Source organism: Talpa europaea, assembly GCF_964194135.1.
Source record: "Talpa europaea genome assembly, chromosome: 1".
Lineage (NCBI taxonomy): Eukaryota > Metazoa > Chordata > Mammalia > Eulipotyphla > Talpidae > Talpa > Talpa europaea.
Window position 1 is genome coordinate 77791937 of NC_140073.1, and position 21082 is coordinate 77813018.

The window sequence follows — 21082 nt, forward strand, 5'->3', positions numbered from 1 at the left end:
AAAAATAATACAAATAAATCAATGAAATGTTGTATTATATGACAACTTATTCAATACAGTTACTAAATATATCTCCTCAGGATCCAAAACAATCTTTTAGAAGAATCTTTGACAAGTTTGTTCTAAGCACTATTATAAATATCTCAAGGATGGCTTCTGTCTTATCAACTTGTTCACAAAAATACAAACTCCTTTAGCTCTTAAAGGAATGCAAGACTTTAAATTCTGAACAGGTAGAAAATCAAATCACGGATTGACGTGGGGCTATTCTGTAAAAAGATTACAATGTTTATTTCATTCTACAAACATGAAAATGTAAGAAATGCCTTAATCCACTTCATTAAGACCTGTCACAATTTCACAACCCAATATTTGTTTAGGCTATAGAGAAGAATCTCAGATAAATTCACAAAAGCATAAATACAAATGCAAACTAAATATTGTTTTCCTTGTTAATCAATGATTTTACAATAAGAATATAATGAGAAATTTAAGAATTGCCCTGTAGTTAAAAATTCCTATCTCGGGCCTCCCCGGTGGCGCAGCGGTTGAGCGCTGGGTTGCGAAGCTGCCCGCGGCCTCTGCGGCGCCGGTTCGATCCCCGGCTGCTCCCAGGCCACTGGAGGAGGGTCCCACATGGCGCGCAGACCTCTCCTGCCGCCCGCTGCTCCCCTCAGCAGTGTACTTCGGTCCTTCTGTCTGCTCTGCTCCCCGCTCTGGCTCTGGTGAATTCTCTCACCCTCCCGCGCTTCTGACTGTACCCAGTGCATGTATAAACAAAACAAAAACAAACAAACCAGCAAACAAATAAAGCATGCCTCTATAAAAAAAAAAAAAAAAAAAAAAAGAGAACTCTTTAAAAAAAAAAAATTCCTATCTGTTCATTCTTTCTTTTTAAAATTACTACTTTCCTACTCCTCAGACTCATGTGGGTATCTGCATGTTTTTAAATAGGTTACCATAGAAAACTAGGTTTCATAGGGTTACTAGGTTACTAGTGGAACAAGGGGATAAAGTAATACGTACAAGAACACTAGGTTTTAAAAATAGCATGAAATGGTATCAAGAGAATGGGTTTCTACATTTGGTATCTTGGTACCAGCATGAAGCCTGGACTGCACATGTTAATCCTTCCCAAGGCTGAGGCAGAGACTACCCACCACCCTCCCACCCCAAGCTGACTGGTTTCTACCAACTGCTTCACTACAGCCCTATTTGACGTTTGGATATGAAGAAAAGCTTAAGTAAGTTTTTTTTCAAAAGTATGGCATGATTTTTAGCTGATACAAATACAACATTTTCCTTTATTATTTATATTTGTAAATAATTTCAAAATTTAAAGATGATTTGTAAGAATAGAATGGAGAACATCCACATACTCTGTCTTTAAATTCAGCAATCGTTAATATTTACAACATGTCATTCCTTTTTCTTTCAATTGTCTTTTTCCCACAACTTAAATAAGTTGCAAACATGATGTCCTTTATCTCAAATACTTTGGTGTATATTGCCTGACAACAAAGACAGTCTGAAACAAGCACATAGAGTCGTCAAATTCAAGAAATACAACATTAATGCAATGCCATAATCTGATCTGTGTTCTTATTTCAATTTCATCCATTCTCATAATACTATCATTGTAGAACTTTTTTCCAGTCCAGAATCCTATCTAGGAAAAAAAATCCATTACATCTATTTGTTATTCGTCCATTATGTGGAACAGTTCTTTCATCTTACATACTGTTGAAATTTTTTTGAAGTATTGAGGGTAATTATTTTATGGCTCTTCCTTAATTTAGTGCTATTTCCAGTTTCACCATGCACACTTGGCAGGTTAGCTAAGAAATGATAGTGGGCCTTTCTCAGTACACCATATCAGAATTGTATGGTGTCTGGGTTTCTTCATCAGACATGTTAACTTTGATCATTTAGTTGAGGTAGGGTCCAAATCTTTACTGTAAAGTCATTATCTTTCACCTCACAATTAAGAAGGAAATTGTAAGGAGATATTTTGAAAACATACTACGAAAATATCCTGTTTCTTATTAAACTTTCTATTTAATTTAGCAACCATTGACATGTCTTGACTGAATCAATGATTACTTTCTTTGCAAATGGTGATTTTTTTAACTCTATTATTTACCTTCCTTTATGAATTTGGATTCTGTCATGAAGAAGTGATTTTCCTATTTATCTATCAGTATGAATACATGGAATCTAACATTATTGATATTATTCATTACTGTCTATTTATTTTGATGCTAAAGTTACTGCAGCTTTGGGAAGGCAAGCCCTGTTAAGCTGTGCCCTTTTGATACACTTACATAATTTTTTAAAAAAAGTTTCTCTCTTTTGGCACAGGGAAATATTCCAGGCCCAATTAGATTTTTCTTTGCTCCACTTTTGAAATGAGCTTTTCTCCAAGGATCCTGTTTATGTTTATTTGGGGAATGAAATGTTGAAACTTAGAACTGGATGTTAACATGTGCTTATTGCTACCAAGGAGACACTGCTTCTAGTACCTTTCCGGGAATGTACTAGAATCTCCAATCTACACACACACACCTACACACACACTCACACACACTCACACTCGTACACAGACTTCTTCCTGGCCTGTAACTTCCTTTCTCCTGGTGTATGGGGAACATGCATCATCAACATTATTATATTTATGACTTCTTCAATCCAACAATGTAACAATACATAAAATAATAATATGAAGAGTGTATAATCAAAACACTGCATTTGACGTTACTAGATCAGTTCTTCCTTTCCCACCCACTAGTATAGTGTGGCTATACTAGTCACTTGAATTTCAGTTTAGTTCATTTGATTCTGATAGTACTCACGTTTAACTTCTCTTGTTCATTTCACCTTACTCTTTGAATGTATAAAGTATTGACATTATTCCAAAAGTCAAAACTAATCTTAAATTTATAGTAGGCATTATCCCTTTCCCTACTTTTCTGTCTCATCCTCATCCACCTCTTGCAGGTTCTTTTTAAAAAATATTTTATTTATTTATACATATAAGAACTGGGGTACAGGCCAGAGGTGCATGGGGGTAAGATGATTTACCAGGGACAGAATGAGGAGCAGAACAGGCAGACTAACTGAAATACACTGCTGAGGGGAGCAGCGGGCGAGACAGGAGAGTTCTGCTGTACCATGTGGGTAGCTCCCTGGCTGGAGATTGAACCCATTCTACAGTGGTTGCCAATAGCCTCATCGTACTGAGACTTAATCCCTTGCACCACCAGGGAGGCCCTCTTTCAGGTTCTTTATTAGTAATATTGATGGTATTACTGAAGTATTATTAACCATAAGATTATATTATGTTTGGGTGATGGAATAATTTGACATCATACACAATGCAAAATGATCACCACAATAGGTTTATTTCCTATCTACTCTTAGCAATTTATTTCTTGTGCACTATTTCCTTTTTTGTTTTACTTTGCTATCATCTAGTTGAAATCATGACCCTTGACTCCCTCCTATTATACCTGCAGCAATCAACAGGCACCTTTTGCTCCTTTCCGACCAATGCTCTAGTCGTTCTCCTTTGACTTTACCAGAATACATCATGCTCATTGACTGTCCCTTAGCCTTACTTTAGCCTCTGGAATGGATGACAACGGGGGAAGGTTGGTCGTATTTTCTCTTTTACTTTATAGCCTCTTGAAATTCTCCCTCTTACTTCCCCCCCTCATAACCAAATTGCCAAAGGGCACCTCTCCTTTTCTTTTTGTCTCCTTCTCCCTGGAAATATTGCCTTTCTGAGACCACCACCTCGGGACCCACACTCTTTGGATCCCAGCTCTAAGAGTGGGGACCACCTGTATCCACCTGTGTCATATTGGCCACACAATATCAGATCTGCCCCTCTGGAAATGCTTTCCTCCTAGGGAACAGGCGGGCTTGCAGTCATAGTTCTGTGGATATTTAGTATTTATTTTTCTAGTAAAAGTAATTTGAAATGCCTAAGTTCCATTTTCTGCCAACGCAGAAGGCATAGGTTATGTGTGGTTTTTATTTGTGCTACTGATTTCAATGTTTTCCTTGGCAAATACATGAAAACTTTTAGATATAGGACAGCATGTTACCTTAATCAACAATGAAATTTGGGTGATGTGATTTTGAGGCTGGTACACCGAATTTAAGGAAACTTTCCAAGTAAAGGCTGTTTGAACTGCTCTTGCCATTATTAGATCTTCTCAGCTTAGTCACAGCTCAAGCCCCACGAGTCAAGCCCTGCTTTTTCTCCAAGCTTCAGTTCGGAGAAAACCTTGTTCCTCTGTGTCTGAATCCCTGTTTTAACAAACTACCAACATCCCTGTCCTTCAGGGGCAATCCTGCCATGTCCTTCCCACATGCATCATGGACAGACACCTAGACAGTGCATTCCTTACACCCTCATGCTGATCAGCTATTTGAGCTTTTAAATATTGGTTACTTCTAGATTATTTCTTCTCTTCATTCCCCACCCAAACTAAACTAGAAACTTCCTGACTTGTTTTTTCCTTCAGAGACTGTTTTGGTCTGTCTCACTGAACCTCTTCTGGTACCTGCAGCTGGGGTGGTTACATAGTCCAGTTCCTTGCCCAGCCTAGATGGGAAGGCATGTTCTGGGCTCCAGTTCCAATGCCTTGCAGCTTACCTGGCAAAACTGGGTTGTGGTACCTTTAGCAAGATCTTTAACCTTGCTGGGTTTATAGTTGTTAGTTAATAGAGGAAGGGGACAAATTAGCCAATCTACAGGGTAGCTTCAGTTCATATTTGGAAACCATGAATCATGGGAAAACTGCTGGAATTCTGATTCTATAAAATTACTGTTTTTGGGAGGAGAAATTTAGCTTTTGTGGGGTCTGCTGGTTTTAGTAAGGCGACAGCACAAAAGAGAGTAGGAAGAAATAAAGGAAAGAATGGCAGCGCCAGTTTCTTTCTTTCTTTTTTTACTTTAATGTCTTGGGAAAAAATGTGTGAGGAAATAAAGCCGAAAATGGGAGTTTATATGGTATGTCTGCATTTTGCTCCTACTCACAATATCACGTTGCAATAACACTACAATTGATCCACTCAGATAATTACCATCATTACCCCGTTTACATTACTTGCTTCACGTTTACAGCTTGGCAATCTATTTCAGGCAAGTAAATTAAATACCTAACGGTGCTGGTGAAGGCACACAGTCACATTTATAGTTAATGTGTTCAGTTTCAGAGACCAATTTAATTGATGTAATCCTACATATCCCAGAGGACAATAGAGATATCAATGATTATGCCTGTGCAGTTAAAGTAATCTTGAACACTTCATTTTCTTTAATCTACTAGTATTTATTAGAGATTCAGGATTAACCCTCTACTGACACAAGAAACAAAGGGAATAACAGAAAAAAACTTAATTAAATACTGTTTGAAGCAATAGTGGGTATCTGTATGAAGGGATGGGGAAGGACAAATCAGAGAAAAAAGAAATGTAGATGTCACTACTGAGAATTACAGAAATGACAACACAGGTCTTTTCCACCTTAAGTAATTGTGTTATTAAGTCAGTATACCCAGAGGATGTAATTTGAGCATTGAAGTAAATGTAACAGCACATCTTTATATTCAGGTCTGTCTTCAACAACAATCAAAAACTTTTGTTAGACTGAGTCCCTGATTTAAAGGATTTCTTCCTCAGTGTGGTTTTCTCATGACTCCAAATTATGGGCATCTAAACATGTTTCTGATTTCATCTCTAAAGTCCTCCAATGTCTTCATAAAACTGAAAAGTTTTTATAAAGCAAATCCGTATTGCTTTGGTTTACTGTGGAAATGTCTGAATCCAATACCCACTGAAAAGGAACTATGCTTCTTTGAGCTTCTGCTCTCTGAGTAGATATTCTGGTCAGAGCTTACAAATGATTGAATAGACTGATGTTCTCAACTGCTGTTTTGCATTGTCTTAAGGGCTAATTATGCTTACCATCTTCCTATAGACTAAATTTGCTTAATAAATCTTCTATGGTTGAATGTGGTGTCTCTCCACCCCACCTCACTCATTGAAATCCTAATGCTCGATGTGATGGTATTAAAGTGTGGGGTCTTTAGAAGGTGTGCAGGTCATGAGGGTAGAATCTTGTGAAAGAGACTCCAGAGTTTGCTAGTGGCCTTCCACCATGTGAGGAAATAGAAAGTTCTACATAAAAAGCAGGAAGAGGGTGCTCAGTAGAACTCCTGGTCCCTTGATCTTGGACACCCCAGTCTCCAGAATGGAGAGAAGTAAATGTGGCATTCATACAGTACTCAGACTGTAGGTTTTCTTACAGCAGAGTGAAGGGATTAAGACAACATCCTTTCCCACAGACCAAAGGGAGAGCAGTTCCACACACAAAAAACTTCCCTCTGCATAAAATAATAGTTCCACTGTAAGTTGAAGGTGTAACTCTTGTGCTCTGTTCCCACTTATCTCCCAAAGGTATATATGTGTTGCCTGATAACACACACCCTCTCTCAAGTGACACCCAGTGGGTCTCTCACATGAAGGCTACAGCCTCAGAAGTCCAGACTGCACCTTTGCTTCTGCTGCTCTAGCCTGGAATATCTTCACTTTTCCATTAGCCTTTCTACATTCTACTCACTTTTTTTGTGGTTCTGGCTTAGATCTGAACTAAACATCTTAAATGGGGTACATATTTAAATTTTAAAAAGTAATTTCAAAAGTGAAAAAAAGATTCCAAAAGAATTACAAAGAATACCCATGTACCTTTCATTCAGATTCTTTAAAAGTTATCTTTTATCACATTTGCTTTATCATTTGTTTTCTACCTATCTACACCTAGAGGTTTTTTTCAAAACACATGAGTAAGGTGCAGATATGATGCCCCTTTACCAGACAATATGTGATGTATATTTTCTTAAAAATACATTTTACTTTTAACCACTGCATAGTTATCAAATTCAGGAAATTAATATTGATATAACACCTAATCTTCTCTACAGACCTTGTTCAAAATCCCTGCTACCCGTCTACTGTCCTTATCTATTTCAGGATTCAATTCAGGTTCCCAGAGCTGCATTTAGTTGTAATTTCTCTGTAGCTTCTTGTAATATGGAATAACTATTCTTTTGTATTTTATGAACTTGACACTTTTTTAAGAGTACAGACAAGTTATACTGCAGAATGCCCTTCAATTTGAGTTCATTTTCTTCATAGTTAGATTGAACTATTTTTGGCACAATTACAATGATGTTGTGTCCTTCTCAGTATCTCATTTTAAGAGGCACATGGTAGTCATTTATCCCACTATTAGTAAATTAACTTTGATCACTTGGTTAAGTCAGTATCTGGAATATCTCTTCCGTAAAACGTTATTTCCTACAAATAATAAAAAAAAAATGGGCAAAAGAACAAAATAGGCACTTCTTCAAAGAAGACATAAAAGATGGCCAGCAGGCCCATGAAAAATGTTTATCCTCACTTATCCTGGGGAAAATGCAAATCAAAACCACAATGAGATACCACCTCACATATTTGAGACCTGCCCATATGAAAAAGACCAGAAACAACAAATGTTAGTGAGGATATGGAGAAAAAGCAATACACTGTTGGTGGGAACAGAGATTGGTTCAGTCCTTATAGAAAACAGAATGGAGGTTTCTCAAAATATTAAAAATAGATCTACCATATGATCCAGAGATTCCAACACTAGGTATCTACCAGAATAATGTAAAAAAAAACAAAAAACAAACAAAAAAAAAAAACCACCTAATGCGAAGGGACTCTAGTGCTTCTGTGCAGCCCTATTTAAAGTAGCTGAGTTATGGAAAAAACCAATTGGATTAGAAAAATGTGGTATATATAAGCAATGGACTACTACTCAATGATAAAAAGAGATGAACTCTGGTCATTCATGACAACATGGATAAAACTGGAGGGGATAATGCTAAGCAAAATAAGTGAGAAGGAGAAAGAAAGAATGGATGGTTTCACTTAGGTATGAAATATAGAGAAACAAAACAAAGGGTAGGACATACCAAATAATTAACAATCCTTAGAAGTCTGGCTGTGGAATTGAGGCAATGATGGAGAATGGACACAACAGACTAAGGTGGCACTATGAGTGCCTGTGTGGTTTGTGTGCTATGGTGACATGTATCTAAAGAGGTGTATCCTATGCCTTTGAATCACATGAAGTGGTTTAAGCTAATGTTGCCAATAAAAAATTTCCATTTGTAATTAAGAGGGTCTTATGGAAGATACTTTGAGACTATGTAACGATCTAAAGTTTTGAGATTGTACAAATATCTAAATATCCTTATGTTTGTTCATTAATTTCAGTATCCTTTGACAATTCTTTGCCTAAAACAACTATTTCAGTGTTGGTTGCTTTTAAATTAGTGATTTTTAAATTTTACTATTCCTCCTCTTCTACATGACCAGCTTGAACTCTATTATAAAGAGGGGCCATGCAGTTTAACAATTAATTATAATGCCTTTACTTGAGGTTAACAGTTTTATGAATATTATTAGTCTTCTCTAGCTAAACAGTAAGCCCTTTGATATAGGGAGCATTCCTTATTGGCCTCTTTTCAAAAGAGTAAGATTTAAATTATTGCATTTTTACTATAGTTATAGGTAGAGGCTGAAACTCATTTTGATATTTAAGTTTACATAATATCAATGGCTTTTGTAAGCAGTATGTCAGTCACTTATTGAGGTAGTGTCACAGATACACATGACTAAATACTGATAAAGCTTTTTAAATACTATCTTATAGACAAATGTAAAATTAACAAACAGGGATAAACAGCTCATATTCCTTACATATGTCAATATGAATTTGATTTATTATATCATTTCTATAGTTTCCAAACAAAAAACCACCATATGACATCTGATACATTTTGACAACTGATGGGATATTTACAGAGCAGTGTGGGAGATTTAGTCTATACTTGTCACTTAAAGATATTAATTACACTAATTACTAGTACTGGCAGGTTGTATATGACAGCAAATGTTTTGTGACTTATCTCCTTGAATCTGGCCTGATTTTATTGATTTGGTTGACCAACAGAATGTGACTAAAGTGTCAAGTTTGGGACTTTCAAGGCTACACCAAGAGCTTCTCAGCTTTTTCCTAGGCATCTTAGAATATTAGCTCTTGCAGACTTGAGCTGCCATGTAAGGAATCTCTCAACTTGAGGTGGTTAAAGTTCAAGTTACATGCAGAGTCACAGAGGATGAGATGCTTTATAGAGAGAGGCCAAGGAGCATGAAGATGCCAGACATGTGAGTGAAGAAACCCTCTTAGCAACTGATCTTCTTTCAGCTGATACTAAAGTATTGGAGATGAACCATTCAACTGGGTCCTCCCCAAATTTATGACCCACAAACTTATGTAAAAAATAAAATTGTACTTTTAAGTCTCAAAGTTTTTAGGTAGTGGGTTGCACAGCAATAGCTAACTGAAATAGTCATATTTAGGAGATGAGCTATATCAGTTCTTTCCAGTGAACCTGTAATTACTTAGTGCTGTATCCCAAGAGCTATTTTAGGGACTATATAAAAATATATATAACATAGGGGCTACCACAAAGAAATAGTCCTGTAGGTGAAATGAATTTATTTTTCATATTGAAAGCTATAAGGTAATAGGATCAGCACAAAAGAAAAATCAATGAATTTTGGATGTGGCAGAAAAGACATTCCTTGAAGAGATAACCTTGACCATTGACAAATACTGCTCAATAGGGATTCAAAATAACAATAAAAATTTTCACTGGAATTAGAGAAAACATTAATAATGTTATAGACTTGAAAAACATACCAAAGAAATGAAGGAAATGATATCTGATTTGTATAAGCTGTCAGTAACAAATTTCCCAACCATGCTAGAATCCTGGTAGACACTTTCAAAATCTTATTGAAGTACATTATGTCAGATCCAGCCAACACACATTGTATAGAAAACCTTGGGTTAAAAATGGCAAAAAGAACACACCAACAAGAAGAGCATGAAAGCAGTTGAAATTAAGCAGAATTTTTCTGCTTTCCTCAGGTGGAGGAAAGATGAAGGTAGGAAGATGAGGATGTCCTCAAAGGTCAAAAAGAAAGGGAAGAAAGAGTCCAATTCACAATATTTAAAAAGGCTGATTTTCTGTGTCTTTCACTGCTGCAACAGCAGGTCTTCTTCAGAATGACATCTTATTAGTTTGTTGAAAACTTTTCAATTCAGCAAACAGACAGGTCATAACAAGGTCAGGGAAAACGTATTTTCTTTTGATCAAAATTTGGCCCCAGTATGATTCTTTTTTTTTTTTTAAGGTTTATTTATTTATGCATACAAGAGCTGGGGTACAGGCCAGAGGTGAGGGGGTGTGAGAGAATTCACCAGAGACAGAGCGGGGAACAGAACAGGCAGATGTACTGAAATACAATGCTGAGGGGAGCAGTGGGTGAGACAGGAGAGGTCTGCTTCGCCATGTAGGTTTTTCTCTGGCTGGCCAGGGATCAAACTTGTGCTACAGAGGCTGCGGATTGCTTCACAGTGCAGTGCTTAACCCCTGGCGCCAGCAGGGAGGCCCCCCCAGTGTGATTCTTTATAATTGTCACCACCCTTAATCAGAATTCCATGAAGCTAGAGTTAACTCACCTGACTATAGTGCCATCCTAATAGTTTCAGTCTGTGGGCCAAGGAACTTTAGATTCAGCCTTCCCAGCAAAACACAGAGATCCCCCAAAATATCTCTAATTGCATTGTCTTCTGTTCTGTTTTGAATGTTGTCTGAAAACATTTTGAGGAAGAAGGACCCTGGGAGTAGTTAAGCAAATCATCCAAGTGTGCACATTTCAAAGTAGTACCATGGCAAACAGCTTGAATACAAAGGGATACCAAGATCTGGACCTGGATATCACATCTGCTTCCATCTATCATCAACAATTAATTAAAAGGTATAGGGTTCTGGTCATTCATTTTATCATGTCTGATCACTGACATGGCTAAGTGGGGATGGTTGGCAAAAGGGATTTTTCCACTGTGTAAGAGCAACAGTCCCCATACCAGGGCAATGTGCATCTGGGAAGATGTTATGACCCTAGAAAATTTCAGGAAATAGTTATAAGGAATGCCCACTGTCCAGAGGAATAAGAATGGACACATGGACTCCCTGGTGGTACAAGGTGTTAAGTGGCTATTGGCATGAGGCTACTGGCAGCCACTAAAGAACCAGTTCAATCCCTGGCCAGGGAGCTAACCCATATGGCGCAGTAGACCTCTCCTGTCTTGCCCGCTGCTCCCCTCAGCAGTGTATTTCAATCATTCTGCCTGCTCTGCTCCCCATTCTGTCTCTGGTGAATTCTCTCAAACCGCCTCCCCCCACAACTCTGGCCCACACCCCAACTTCTATATGCATAAATAAATAAATATTTTTTTTTTTTTTTAAAGAAAGGACACATGTATGGCCTTGCTCTTGCACTAAACAAAACTTGGAGATGCCACTAAGTCCAGGCTCAGCAAAGGACACTGAGAACCTAGATTCAACTAAAATGGCCCCCCTGCAGTGAGAACATGCCATTCAGGACCTACCTGCAGGTTCATTTTTGAAGAGTTGAATAGAAAACACTTCACAATGAAATCTCTGTGTACTTACAGAATTTAAATCCTTGGATGGGGCTTTTGACTATTGGTTTGCAAATTTGAGTATTTTTCTGGATTACTTGATATGTCTGTTGGATTACAAACTGTCAGGCACTAATTTTTTGCATTTGGATTTTCTGTATTTAGGTCCAGACCTGAGAATTTCCACCTCTAGCAAGTTTCTAGGTGATATTGATGTTGCTGGTCAGGACCTACATTTTGAAAACCAGAGTCCCAGATTAGCCAGTTTCAAATCACTCCCTGCCTCCTGGCTACTATTTTTCCTTTGAACACTGCAGGATTTTCTTACCTCTGTTCTGGAATTTGGGGTGATCATCATTTTATTTTATTACTCTACCAGAAAGCTTTCCCAAAACTCTCAAGATGGGAAAGGTACCTACTCTCCTTGTTTCCACAATATACCATCTGCATATTTTTAGTAGGGCACCTGTCATAATGATTTTCAATTCATACAGATAGACACCATCCAAATTTGTACTTTGCTTTCTCTGAGCCTGGTTATGAGTCTTTTATGAGTCTGCTTCTCTCCCCCTACATCAGTTGTGTGTGTGTGTGTGTAGAACAGAGAAATCTGTGTGATTTTCACAAATGTTATTTGATAATTTATCTGGAAAATAATGAAAGGTAATGCTTTCAGAATACAAATAGAAAAGGAACCTTGACAATTTTCTTGCCTATGAGATGATAGAGTAAAGAAATTCATATTTGGGGCCTTCCCTGGTGGCACAGCAGTTGAGCGCTGGGCCGCGAAGCTGTCCGCAGCCTCTGTAGCGCTGGTTTGATCCCCGGCCACTGGCAAGGGTCCCACATGGCACGCAGACCTCTCCTGCCCGCCCGCTGCTCCCCTCAACAGTGTATTTCGTCAGTCTGCCTGTTCTGTTCCCCGCTCTGGCTTTGGTGAATTCTCTCACCCTCCCGTGCTTCTGACTGTACCCAGTGCTTGCATAAATAAATAAATAAATATTAAAAAAAAAAAAAGAAATTCATGTTTGGAGTTGGGAAGCAGTAGGAGTGGTAGAAAGCATACAACATTCTAGCAGTAAAATATGAGATTCCAATGGGAGACCACAGTGTACTCTTTGAATTTCTTTTATTTTTATCTTTAATAATGGAAGTTAGGTAAGCATTTCTGTAGATGGGTACACTGCCTCTTGTCTACCATCACTCAGGGGCTTCACTTGGAATCCCTGACCTGCCTTCTCAGTGGTAAAAGGAAGTGATAATAACCATCACTGGTTTGATTTGAATGAAATGGGGGGGGGTATTACAAACACAGATCCTGGCACATGGTAAGATCTGGTGAACATTAGTTTCCTTTGACTTTTATAAAACAACTCTCATCTGAAGCCTGGGCATGTCAGACTTTAGCAGGGGTAAAGAAGTGAGCCAGGACAGAGGTTGTCCTGGGGATGGGGGGATTTCAGCCAAGAGACTGTCACCTGGGCCCTTGGGACTGGTATTCTAAACTCCTTCAATTACAGATTAGCTTCAGGCCTGGGTTCCTTCCATCTGCAGTTTCCCTTTTTTCTCCCTTCCCTTCCATCTTCTCTCATCTCCCACTTCCAGGTGACCACTAATCAGTTATTCTCTCCTTCCAGAAAAGACTGCTGACAGAGAGATACCCACAACTGCATTCACATTAAGATTCAAAGCTGATACATAAAGCACTAAGAGGATTTGCATTTTAGCAGAGGATTAGGAGTGAATCTTTAATTGTAGCATTTTAGGGGGTAGAATGTGAGCAGGTTTGCCATGGTGGCTTGGGATAGGGCACTGCATTTTACTAGAAAGTGTATCTAAGTGATCACACAGTAGGCTTTCTTATTAGGCCAAGAAGGCCTTGATCATGATAATGTCTTAGGGTAAAGGAAAAGAAAAATATGCTGCTTACAATTCTTCCCAAGATTCTTTCCTGCCTATGCAAACATAGCAAGAAATAGTCACTTGTCTGATCTGCGAATGCCACTGAGTCAGTGTCCTGCCTTACGCTCTCAGAACACCCTTCCCACTCCTTGGTTGACAGTACCCATCACAGTGCAGTACAGGTGGGTCACATCCCTCCTGTTCGCTCTGCTCTTTGAAGGCAGACACTATTGTTTTCCTAGAGCCTAAACTGTGTGTGGAATATAGAAGTCACCCAAACTATAATTCTAGCCTTTCCATATGCAATTCTGGCTCCCCAAGGATGTAGATTGCAGTTAGGATTATATGAAGTAATATTAATTGGTTTAAGAAGTTGAATGCTTCTGTTTTATGGTTCAATATTCTGTTTCTTCCTTCTACTCAAACTGGCTTGGCAAACCCTTGCCACTTACAAAGTCTACAGCCCTAGGTCTCAAATTTTGGCAAATCACCACAGTGGTTATCCCATCCTGCTCATCCCCAATGCTATGAAGTAAAACTGGAAAGTCAAGGTATAACCTTGAGACTGACACAAGGTGGAAAACAGCAGCGCCACACCAGGGTAGAACAGGGAGGTCCCTGACACAAAGACTTGAAGAGCTTGCAGGCACTCATCTCTCTGAAGCTGGGACCACCTTCTCACCTCAGCAAGACAGCAAACTCCTCTTCAGGTGTATGCTGCCAATCATTTGACAAGCAGCTCTTTGGGAGAGGAGTCCTGTTTAGTAGTTCCTATGGTTAAACACTCCCACCATGACTGACTTCGAGTTGGCAGACACAGTATGCAGAAGAAATGCTCAGAGGTGCACCCCCAGGAGGTAATACCTCCCATGATGGAGAGCTTAGTTAATAGTGAAATGTAAAATAATTGGGAAGTGATGAATTTTGAGCATATTTTGTATTTAATTAAATGTAAGTTTAAATCACTTAATAATCATTGTCATGTCTGGGCTCACAAAATTCTTGAAAATGTAATAATTGACTCTTGAAAGATGGTCTGGACTGGTTTCAGCATATCAATGTTCCCATGGAACACAGAGCTTGAGAAAAGCGCTAAAAAGGTGTAAATGCGTATTTAGATCTGCAATACAAAGGGCTTTTATATTGTGTTTGGCTTGTATCTCATCTTGCAGCGATCATCAGGCCTCAGCTCTCATGCTGTTCCAAGCTCTGCTCTCTTCCTCACCTCTATTTTATAAATTTCTTTTGGAAACTCAAGGACAACCTGGTCAGGCATGTCCCTCCTCCCTCAGAGGGGTGGCTTCTTTGTCTCAGACTAATCTGACCACCTTAACCTGTGGCTCCATCCCCCAGGGCCTTTCCCCCACCAGCTAGAAGAAGAGAATTGATCTGTTTGACCTCCAATAGGCTCTGTTTGGAAGTAAGACATATGCCAATTCAGTAAGGTCAAGATTGTGTGTCTGACAAGTGTGTGTTTCTAAAGATCAGTACCAATATTTCACTCTTCCAAGCATTTCAAAGTACTGCCATAAAACAGAACTGTCAAATTATCCTATTAAAAGTGAAAAATTATCTATTTGAGCTCCAGATGAAACAAGCATTTTTTAAATCACAACAGAAGCAAAAAATTCAGGTACTCTACTTAAAAACAAAAAACAAACCAAAAAAATCTTTAAACATATGTTACTCCCCAGATGTGTTTTCAGAGATACTGAGTTTGTGATTTTCAAGTCATAGGGGATTAGAATGAATTTTGTGATTTTGGAAGAGTCACTGAGAAATTTCATAGAATTGAGAATTGTGAGGGGGTCCGGCCGCTTTGTCACACATAGACTATTTGTAGCAGTAACAATCATTTTAGAAGCTGAACTATAAAAATCTTGTTCATTGACCTGCATAACATAATGTTACTTAACATATCACTTGATTCATAGCTAATGCACAGAAATCTGTTTTTATCACCCCCACAGGCTACCAGTAGAGAAAATAGGACCATGTTTCTCACTCATTGTGAAAATGGTGGGGTTAAGTGGACAGTCTCCTGAGGGTGGCCAATAAAATATTAGACCTGAAAAAAAAAATCACCTCATTTCCTCATTTAATTAAACCCTAGTCTGTATTAAGTAAATTTTATATATATGTATATTATATATATTTTATAAATATATATTATATATATCTCAAGAGACTTTTATATATTTATATATCTCAAAAGAGACTTTGCCAGTAAGAATACCCTGTCTCCTATCTTACAGAGCAATTTTTTCATCTACACAGTCCTTATTACTCAAGTGTTCTGAAAAACAAAAATATAAAGATGGTGTGAGAAATGTCTAAGAGACTAGGGTGTCTGCCCCACTCTACCAAGAAGCAGGCAAATCAGGATGAGGAATCCACTGGGAATTCCTTCCATCAGTAATAGGAATCTTTGAACTATACAGGAAATGTATAGACAAACAGGGAAAGAAGACAAATACCTGTATTTGAGGAATCAATTCACCCAAAGAGGAAGTCACTTTAAAAATGTAAGTTAAAACTACAAAGATAGATTCCAGATTGGCACCAGTGGAAGAATTTTATATAGCTGTATATATAAACATACCAAAGTATTGATGAGTCCATTGTACAAGAATGCTCTCTGATTGTGTAAATTACTGCACCCATTTTAGAAAGTTTTGGCTTAACCTACTGAAGAACATACCAATGCCTTCGGTCCCAGAAATGCCATTTCTAGGTACATCTACTATGTACCTTTGAACAAATATATGAGACTGGCTATATACGTGTGTTCATAACAACTTTGTTTTTATCAGTTCCCAGGTGGAAACAAACCAAGTGAAGGTGAACGTGGCCATGGAGAGTTTGTAGTAAATTTATATAATGGAATATTATATAGGAGTTTAAAAAAAAAAAACAAATAGAGCGACATGTATAATATGGGTGAATCTTCCAACAATAACACTGAGTAAAAGAACAGGATTTATTATTTAAACATATAAATGCATGCGTGTTGGTGCACATACAAACATAATCTCCCAACATGATAGTAAATATATTTAATATTAAAAAAAGAGTCAGATGGGGGCCTCCCTGGTGGCACAGTGGTTGAGCGCTGGGTTGCGAAGCTGCCCACAGCCTCTGCGGCAACGGTTTGATCCCCGGCTGCTCCCCGGCCACCGGAGGAGGGTCCCATATAGCACGCAGACCTCTCCTGCTGCCCGCTGCTCCCCTCAGCAGTGTACTTCGTCAGCCTGCCTGCTCTGCTCCCCACTCTGGCTCTGGTGAATTCTCTCACCTTCCTGCACTTCTGACTGTACCCAGTGCTTGTATAAATAAATAAATAAATCTTTAAAAAAAAAAAAGTCAGATGTTGGAGGGGAGGAACATGCTCAAATGTGTACTCTAAGGCGCCAGGGACAAAAAGAAAGTGAAGAAGATATGGAGATGAGCAAGCAAGTGACCGAGCCCTCCTGTTAAGGATGACCTACCCCTGGGATAAAATGGTGGCATCCAGGAGGGGTAGGAAGACATGTCTCAGAGACAATTGAGGACATATTTATCAGCTCCTAACCGGTCTCTTGATGAGGAGAGCTGAGGACCAAAGATGCCACAAAAGTCTATATTCCAGTTTTTGCAAGGGTCTTAAACTCTTTAACAGAATAGAGAGTAAAGTGAAATAAATAGTGTTATAGGAGATTTTTTTTTTTTGAAAAAAGCCTATTGCTTTGCCATGTAATGATTTTCCTCCCTTCCTACAGAGAAGACAAAATCACAGTGAATGTATAAGCCTGCTAAAAAACAAGGTACGCCCCTGGTCACAGCAACCCTTCCTCTTTCATCCCACTGTTGGCGAGTTTTCATGAAATCCTTTTGTTCAGTGATGCTGGAGCCACACTTAAACTCTCCCTATTCTATTAAACAGAAGACGCATGGCCTCTGCTTAAGAATTCACAGGGAAAATAGTATTAAGCTTTAGGAAGACTGTGATTAAATTTAACATCAAGTGTAACTTCAATCACAAGCCTTTCCCTTCAGGATAACTGCTGTTCCAGTTGACGGGGCAATGGAAATAGAGAGTTAGTGGAAGCTGCCTCCAGCCCTCTTCCCCACTTTCATCAGTCTCCAATGAGGGTGGGTAACAGAAGCTCAGGCCTACTCCAACTCTTACAGCTTTCTGCTTTCCTGCAAGGGTGGAGCGTAATATGGGTAACACACATCTAAGGAGAACATAGCTTGGGGATTGTCTTCAACAGACCATGTGAAACCCCTTGACTTATTTCTATCATTTGGTGTCCTGAGATTTCCTTACCTGGAGTCAAATATCTTAAGATATAGCCATTAAAAAAGAAGTTACCCTTCAAATGTGTGACAGTTCTCAAAATAATCAAATTTGAAGAAATTGTTCAGTGTGGTATTTGAGATGTGAGAGTAACATCTGGAAGACATCTGTCCAGCAGTTGGAAATTGGGGTATACTGAAAGTTAGAAGCCTGGGCTTGCAGAATTGCTCCATCTGGACAGACAAGAGCAAGGGAGAGATGGAAGGTGATGGCAAGGAGAGAGAGCAAGTACTGATGACTGCTATGTGTCAGCTCTGCCCAGCACTCAGGACACTTCATCTCATGTGATTCTTACACCAACACTCTAGAGAGACAGTGTTTACCTTCATTTTACAGGTGATCAACCTGAGACTCAGATTCCATGGCTGTCTTTGGGTCACAAAGATCTAACTGCTTCAGAAGTACTCAGACCCACTACAGTAAATTTCTGACATTTGATTTGGTATGTGAAACTATGCTAAAGGGAATCCCCTTGTAGAGACCCCTTTCCCTGTTTGCCAACAGAGGCCAAAAGGAGGTCAATGAGCAGGATTTGCTAAAACTGTGGGGAAAGGAGAGCTAACATTTTATACCATCCCAATCCTCTGATTCAGCCTTTAAAATTTTCCTGTGTTGTTTTGTGCACATGAGTGGGTGGGAGTTGGCAGATATTTTTACGGAAGTTGAGATTCTGAGGTAGTAAGGGATGAGAAAGATTGAAAAGTAATTCCTTACTGAAGACTGAATAAAAGAAGAGTAAACACTTCAGTTTACAGCTCAGCTCAAGTGCAATAATAGAGATGTAGGTTGGGAAGCTGGCAGCCACCAATTTTATTAAAGGACTTTTTGAATTACACATCCTTTACCAAGGTAATATTAAATCATTGCTCACACTGTGTACCCCAGTGATGCTGCTAAGGAGGTATTTTATACTTAGATGACGTCTTAGAGAGATATTTTAAGTATAAACATAGCATGTTATCAAGAGACCTGGCCTTTTAGCTCTAGTTTGACAGTTGTAACAAAAAATTTCCAGCAGCATGATGTGGCAGAGAAAACATCCAGGAACACATGTTTCAAGCTCTGGCATTTACTTAACGGTAATATCGATCAAGCCAACTAACCTCTCTTGCTTTATTTTTTATCTTATAAACTTAGTAGATCAGGTCATCTCCAAAGCCTTGTCCAGCTCTAAAATCACATTTTTTGAATATATAGTAATTATACAAGGATAAATATTGATAATCATAGATTTTTTTTTTTTTTTAATTTTCTTTCAAGCACTGGGTACAGTCAGAAGCGCGGGAGGGTGAGAGAATTCACCAGAGCCAGAGTAGGGAACAGAACAGGCAGACTGACGAAACACATTGCTGAGGGGAGTAGCGGGCACGGCAGGAGAGGTCTGCCTCGCCATGTGGGACCCTCGCTGGCGGCCGGGGATCGAACCGGCACTGCAGAGGCTGTTGGGTAGCTTCGCAGCCCAGCGCTCAATGGCTGTGCCACCAGGAGAGGCCCTGATAATCATAGATTTTTAAGAGATGTTGATGAGGATCCTAATTAATAGTCCTTCACAATATAATAATCACTTTTATAAAATCCTGGACCTATATGGTGCTCACTTGTTCCCTTATTTGAGTCCAGGAGAGGGTCACCCAACTTCTGCTAGAAATCATACAGCCTAGCTGGCCTCATTTCTCTAAAGCAGATTTTGAAGCAATCTGTTGAACAGACAGAAGAGAAACCAAACCAGAATGAAGTCTCATTAAAACAAACATGGATAAAATGTCGGGCTATGCATCACAAAACTCCATGTCTCAACAGATGGCTAGGAAAACAATGTCTTGTTGATCTGTTTGGAACAAATTATATACAAGAACTGTCCTATATAATGAGGTGGTATGTGCACAGTTTTGCTGTATGTGTTTAACTGTGTGTGTTAAACAAATATATGTGTAAACTAGGGTTTCCCAACTCCAGCACCTTGAAATTTTGAATCAGATAATTCTTTAGGGATGGGGACTGTCCCTGTACTATAGACTGTTTAGCTCAGTGTCTCTGTCCTCTCTTCACTAAATACTAGTATGCCCCCCTGTCACAGGGCAGGGAGAGGGGCACCCCAGAACCCCTAAACCTGCCTGCTCTAAATAGGTTCTGTAATCTACCGCATCAAGACAAAACAATCTACTGCATAAGACCTTCCATGGAATGAACTTTAATACAATTAGTATGCGATACAGAAAAGACAAAGAATATGGTTTCCATATCAAGCACCTGAAGTTACCCATCCCCTCATGGGTAACTGTCCAGCCAAACAGGGTTGGCCTAAAACAAGGCCCAAAATCCTGCCACAAGTCTAAAGCACCTGCCAGCAGGGTCCCATAGAAAAGGGTCAGAAACAGTCAGAGAAGTAGAGAAGTTTGAGAGGAATAGAGCAAAATCAAAATCAAGATAAAAGCTGCCATTGTTAACCTCCCTACGGGTCTCTCACCCACATCTGTTTCACCCAGTCCAGGACCAAGAAGCAAGCACAGTTTCTTCACTTGTCTCTCTACTCCATGTGCCTCCTCCAGGTCTCCTTCTGGCTCTCCACCCTGCTTCCTTCCTTCCCCAGTCTCCTCCCCAGCTTCTTCTCCTCCCTGCTAATCTCTACCTTCCCATAGGTGGGTTCAGGAAACCTGGAACCTCCCCTTTTCCTGGGGAGCACCTTCTTACACACCTTGCCCAGTTTAGACAGCAAAGTTTCAACTTTACCAAATGTCCTCTAGGTGGGATGCATGCGTGCATGCGCGTGGGCACAACACACACAAGGCTATGTATATACATACCACGCAGATGGAACAATGATATCAACATATACTTGTTGCATGGCACCTTCAAATTCATGACTGAATCTTAAAAACTTTTAGGTTTAGAAAGCAGTGAGGTATTCAGTCTAAATCACATAATTTCATAGATGAAGGAAACTGCAGTTCAGAGATATAAAATAATGACTATCTACCCAGTTACAGCAATTCATCTTGTGGTATTAGACACAAGTATACCAGAACTGCAAAAGATCTCAACTTCATCAAATTCAGTCTATTCTATAGGTAAGAAAATTAAATCTTTACTTTTTCCCTCTTCTTCTACCCATTTTACTGATTGTTTGAATTACTTGATCTGACAGATTGGGTACTAAATAAATCTTAATTTTACCCTTCAGGGTGGTAGAATTTGTGTCCAATTTACTTTAAGAGTCAACTTCACAG

The 21082-nt window shown here is 39.1% G+C and overlaps 1 protein-coding gene across 2 annotated transcripts in view; it reads right to left on the minus strand.

The window, feature by feature from the left end:
- Window positions 1-21082, minus strand: part of NCKAP5 (NCK associated protein 5) — a gene marked incomplete at both ends in the record, with an annotated part of 781067 nt that overhangs the window by 193243 nt on the left and 566742 nt on the right. The gene's annotated exons all lie outside the window — the stretch shown is intronic.